The following is a 6244-nucleotide window of genomic DNA, read 5'->3' on the forward strand; positions in this document are numbered from 1 at the left end:
CCAACATAAAAACCTAAACAGCCTACTTACAACTAACCACTCGTTTGTCTGTTTTAATTTACTCCAAACATTTTTACACGGCAGACGATTTTTGGGACTGCGTACTGTTTAGCATACTAATATGAATACTGCTGTAAAATAACACACTATGAAAATAAAAATTTAACAATATTAACTGGATCCTGAAAGAGGCTCTTCATACTGTGTTAGTGACTTGTTTCAGTGATCGGAACTGTCCGTGTAATGATGCTGTATCGCTGTTCATTCTCACGAAGCAAATCACTTTTACCAGTCTTACAAACTGACCGCTAGTTTAGGAGCCGTTATCTTATGTGCACTGTATGTGATCTTTCACTATGTACACCACTGTATTCATTACATTAATCAGTTGTGGTTTCTGGTGGGGTACAAGAGGCCTCTTCTTCAACTCCCAAAGGCAAGACTTGGAGCAGTGTGTTCATGATTCCACTTCTGTCAGTAATTGTTTTCTTGCCCTTATTTTCTTTTTCACGACAAAGCGTCTCTGATTCTCAATGTTCTTATTTTCCTGGCGTTTTGACAGGGGAGGCAGCTGCAATCTCTGACTCGTATTCTAGCATTCAAAAGAGGGAGGACACTTGATAGTATTTTCTAAATAATCTAACTCCTTCTGTTGTTACATTACTTAGGATACGATGAACTTCTGCAACTGCGTGAAACCAGAATACTCCCAACGAGTCACAGCTGTTCATTTGAATGATTAGTGATTATCTGCATAATATAGCCTACAAGAGAACGCTACCGCCTCGACCTCATATTTTAAGGAGAAACAAGTACACTTGCAAGATATCAGCCCCAGCAAATGACCCCACGTGATAATTTTGGTCATAATACTGATAGTACGCAGCTATGGCCTGAGTGTACAGCTTTCAAATGTTCCTGGGCACCGGTTTTTGTCACTCTCTGCCCCCTGCAGCAGAGAGAGAGAGAGACAGAGAGAGAGAGAGAGAGAGTGAGAGAGAGAGAGAGAGAGAGCAAGAGTTGCGCATGCGCAGGACGAGGTGCCTGTGCTAGCTACATTCTAGTCCCAGAATACTTACAGCGGCGCCAGTGTAGGGCAACGGCAAACGACGATGAATGGGACAGTGCTTCCGTTTGACATCGTCGCGTGGCTCGTAACTGCGTCGGAGGGGGGGGGGGGGGGGGGGGAGGGGGCATTCTGCAATATCTTTTAACCCTGTGACACTAGTCACCAAGGCCGGCCGCGGTGGCCGAGCAATTCTAGGCGCTACAGTCTGGCACCGCGCGACCGCTACGGTTGTAGGTTCGAATCCTGCCTCGGGCATGGATGTGTGTGATGTCCTTAGGTTAGTTAGGTTTAAGCAGTTCTAAGTTCTAGGGGACTGAGGGCCTCAGAAGTTAAGTCCCACAGTGCTCAGAGCCATTTGAAACATTTTTGAACTAGTCACCAAATCTAAACTTTTTTCTGCATGTGGTTTGTAAATGGGAGGATTTACATAATTTTGGGGCACTGTATTCACTGGGAAAGTCAGTTTTTCTCTGCCATGCCATATTTCGTAGACACATATCAGAACTAAAAACAGAGGGCCGGCCTTGGTGGCCGAGCGGTTCTAGGCGCTACAGTCTGGAACCGCACGACCTCTACGGTCGCAGGTTCGAATCCTGCCTCGGGCATGGATGTGTGTGACGTCCTTAGGTTAGTTAGGTTTAAGTAGTTCTAAGTTCTAGGGGACTGATGACCTCAGCAGTTAAGTCCTATAGTGCTCAGAGCCATTTGAATTTTTTCGAAAACACAGGAACATCGACAGAAATAAAACAAACAAGAAGTACATATTCAGTATTATTATTTCATTCAACGTTGTAATTTTCAGAAACTGTAGTATATTTTTCAGAATAAAATTTAATCGTCAGTTGTAAATATATTTTTATTGCACTTTACCAATATCAATAAATTAATTTGTCGCCTCCAGAAGCCTACTAAATTATTGTTGTTGTGCTCTTCAGTCCAGAGACTGGTTTGATGCAGCTCTCCACGCTACTCTATCGTGTGCAAGCTTCTTCATCTCCCAGTACCCACTGCAACCTACATCCTTCTGAACCTGCTTAGTGTATTCATCTCTTGGTCTCCCTCTAAGGATTTTCACCCTAAACACTGTCCTCCAATACTAAATTGGTGATCCGTTGATGGCTCAGAACTTGTCCTACCAACCGATCCCCTCTTCTAGTCAATTTGTGCCACAAACTCCTCTTCTCCCCAATTCTATTCAATACTTCATCATTGGTTATATGATCTACCTATCTCATCGTCGGCATTCTTCTGTAGCACCACATTTCGAAAGCTTCTATTCTCTTCTTGTCCAAACTATTTATCGTCCATGTTTCACTTCCAAACATGGCTACACTCCATACAAATACTTTCAGAAACAACTTCCTAGCACTTAAATCTATACTCGATGTTAACAAATTTCTCTTCTTCAGAAATGCTTTGCTTGCTATTGCTAGTCTACATTTTATATCCTCTCTACTTCGACCATCATCAGTTATTTTGCTCTTCAAATAGCAAAACTCATCTATTTGAAGTGTCTCATTTCCTAATCTAATTCCCTCAGCATCACCTGACTTAATTCGACTACATTCCATTATCCTCGTTTTGCTTTTGTTGATGTTCATGTCCTATCCTCCTTTCAAGACACTGTCCATTCCGTTCAACTACTCTTCCAGGTCCTTTACTGTGTCTGACAGGATTACAATGTCATCAGCGAACTTCAAAGTTTTTATTTCTTCTCTATGGATTTTAATACCTACTGCGAATTTTTCTTATGTTTCCTTTAATGCTTGCTCAATATACAGATTGCATAACATCGGGGAGAAGCTACAACCCTGTCTCACTCCCTTCCCAACCACTGCTTCCCTTTCATACCCCTCGTCTCTTACAACTGCCAACTGGTTTCTGTACAAATTGTAAATAGCCTTTCGCTCCCTGTATTTTACCCCTGCCACCTTCAGAATTTGAAAGAGAGTACTCTACTAAATTACTATTATTATTCTACTAATTTAGGGATATTAAAATCTTTAGCCTAGGCTACACATTTATATGAAGTATAAGAAGTATATTGCAGAAACTTACGTAGTATTGGTCTACCGGTAAAGAGTAATAAAAGTGTATTTGGGACTGACAACTGAATTTTCTTCTGAAAACCATATTCTGAACTTTAGTACTCAATAGTATTTAATATGTATTTATGGATATGACGCCAATAGGCCTAAATTAGTTCGCAACATATTTTCAAATTTTATCACGTCCGCCATAGGTAGCTGCGGGGTCAGCTGACAGATTGCTAACGAAAGCGGCGCGGACGCGATTCCCGGCCGGGTCGGAGATTCTTTCCATTCGGGGAGTGTGCGTGCGACCGCGTATCCAAACCGCGTGAGCAGCACTCGGTAGCGTGTCACGTGTGTGATTCGGCGCTGACAGAAATAATACTAGTTATTAATGTGGCACCACGTCTTCTTCGGCCGGTGGAGCTTTTCCAAATCTAGTTAAATGGAACGATGTCTAAAATACGTTGTTGGGTACATCGTTTTACTGACATTAGCCGCGGAAGTGATAAGAGAGTGTTGAAAGAAATCTATCGTGAACCCATAGTATACATTATGTATTAAGATGTCAACACAAAAAATATGACACATCAGTTTTCCAGATGTGTGTTTTATCTAATTTAAAAACACATGTTCTGGGAAGACACGACCCCATTATCAAGTTCTTAAAAATATTATAACATGATATAATCACAACAGAATCGCGCTACAGTCTGGAACCGCGCGACCGCTACGGTCGCAGGTTCGAATCCTGCCTCGGGCATGGATGTGTGTGATGTCCTTTGGTCAGTTAGGTTTAAGTAGTTCTAAGTTCTAGGGGACTGATGACCTCAGATGTTAAGTCCCATAGTGCTCAGAGCCACTTGAACCACAGCAGAATCATTTCTTCCTGGAACATTTTTTTAAATTAATTACAGCACACTTCTGGACAACATGTATATCACGTTGTCCATACTGATAAAGTTCTCTTGCCAATACAACGGAAAAACAGCCAAAGTTGCAAATTTCACTTTTCTTTACTTGATGACTAGTTTAGGGTCCCGATCCATTTTCAGTTATCAAGTAAATAAAAGTGAAATTTGCGACTTGGCTGTTTCTCTGTTGCAGTAATTAACAGAACTTGTTGCCCTGCAATTAATTACTCCAGCTTGCTGGAAGTTTGTAAAGTTCTTTTGGTTTAAGTGGTTCAAATGGCTCTGAGCACTATGGGACTTAACATCTGAGGTTATCAGTCCCCTAGAACTCAGAACTTCTTAACGCTAACTAACCTAAGGAGATCACACACATCCATGACCTAGGCAGGATTCGAACCTGCGACAGTAGCAGCAGCGCGGTTCCCGACTGAAGCGCATAGAACCGCTCGGCCACTACGGCCGGCAGTTCTTTTGGTAAAGCGTTGTTTAGAGACGAGATCTCACTTCAGAATCCTACGCCTTTGCCGTAAGACACTGGAAATTTCCTTGTTATTTTTCTGTATATGAAGCTTTTGCTCTCACAGACCACGTAATGACGGCAGATCCTAATAGGAAATGGACTGATGAGAGGTGCATGATTGATTATAGACTAGTTAGGGAAAGGAGGTGCCTAGATTATTGTTTCTATGTTGGGTCATAGGAAACCAAATTGCGTATTTTTATTTAATTCTGTATCTTCTTTCTTCTCCATAAATTCCTTAAATTAATTTCAGTTGCAGTAATTTCCCACTCCGTTATGTTCTGCTTTCCCACTGCTCTTTCAGACACCGCTGTGGTCGTAAATTAATGCTCCATAAGGCCGACAAGAATGAATATTGAACTCTGGATCATTTATTACTCTTCTGGATACAGAAATAATCGCACAACAAAACGAGAAACTCTCTTAACTAAATTTTCATTAGACGTATAGCACTGACGTGTAGCGTGCCAAAGCGCAGCACGCCACATTCATCTCGGAGCGATGTGTAATGCCACACGACTCGGTTACGTCACGTCAGTCCTGCAAGCCGTGCCCCATTACACTGCATGTCTTCCGCCCGAATTTCCAAGCTAAGTGTAAGCCAAGTGCTTCACCTGTTCGGCAGCTGTCTTTTTCAACGTCATCGCGTACAGGGAATGCCTGTCGCCGCGGCAATTTCACATCTTTCTTGCTGCTGATGCTGCAAGCGGCACGACAAGGTGCATTCCTCTCCGTCTCTCAGCACAGTTACAGCGAAATGGAGCGTGAACAATTAATCTTTGCATGAGTTTTAACTTAACGTCGTTTGTAAAGAACTGAACTTCGTCCGAACAGGCCTTGCAAGGCCCAACGGTACCAACCGGCCGCCGTGCACATCCTCAGCCCACAGGCGCCACTGGATGGGGATATAGAGGAGCATGTGTTCAGCACACCGCTCTCCTGGCCGTATGTCAGTTTCCGAGACCGGAGCCACTGCTTCTCTCAGTCAAGTAGCACCTCAGTCTGCCTCGCAAGGGTTGAGTGCACCCCGCTTGCCACCAGCGCTCGGCAGATCAGGTGGTCACCTATCCAAGTGCTAGCCCAGTCCGACAACGCTTGACTTCGGTGATCTGACGGGAACCGGTGTTACCACTGCGGCAAGGCCGTTAGCTTGGAAAGAAGCGAATAAAGTGGTTTCATCTGCTTTGTATAGATTACGTATGGAGCTGTGTTATTTTACATAACTTTATGCTTGAATGGGACGGCTATGAAACTGAAGTTAAATTATCTGTATGTGGGCCTGAGCAAGTGCAGGCAGCTGACGTGTCTACGTCGAGAAATTTCAACACATAATGTGAAGCACGTAATAATGGGTTACTTTTACTTCAGCTGGGTCTATAAACTGATAATTCTCTAAAATATAATTGTATAGCAATCACATGGGCGAAAAGATTTTAATAAACCGAGGTGTAAAGACAAGGGTGTACTTTATCGCCTACTCTTTTTTAATATTTATACAGGTGACATGATCAGAAAATGGAAACAAAGAGCGGCAGAAGGGATCCATATAAACAAGAATAAACATTAACATACCATCATACATTGATGCTATTGTATTAATGGAAATTTCTGCTTTATTGGAAAGCATAAAACTAACGCAATGTCATTCCATGGGAAATATCCAGTGCGACAAAAAAATTATAATCGAAGATATTTTGGAACAACTTCAACA

At 42.5% G+C, this 6244-nt stretch overlaps 1 pseudogene; it reads right to left on the bottom strand.

Moving 5' to 3' along the window:
* Window positions 1-5565: 5565 nt before the first annotated feature.
* LOC124607750 lies at window positions 5566-5683 on the bottom strand (annotated as a pseudogene).
* Between the last annotated feature and the right edge of the window lie 561 nt (window positions 5684-6244).

The sequence above is a fragment of the Schistocerca americana genome, chromosome 3 (assembly GCF_021461395.2).
Source record: "Schistocerca americana isolate TAMUIC-IGC-003095 chromosome 3, iqSchAmer2.1, whole genome shotgun sequence".
Classification (NCBI taxonomy): Eukaryota; Metazoa; Arthropoda; class Insecta; order Orthoptera; family Acrididae; genus Schistocerca; species Schistocerca americana.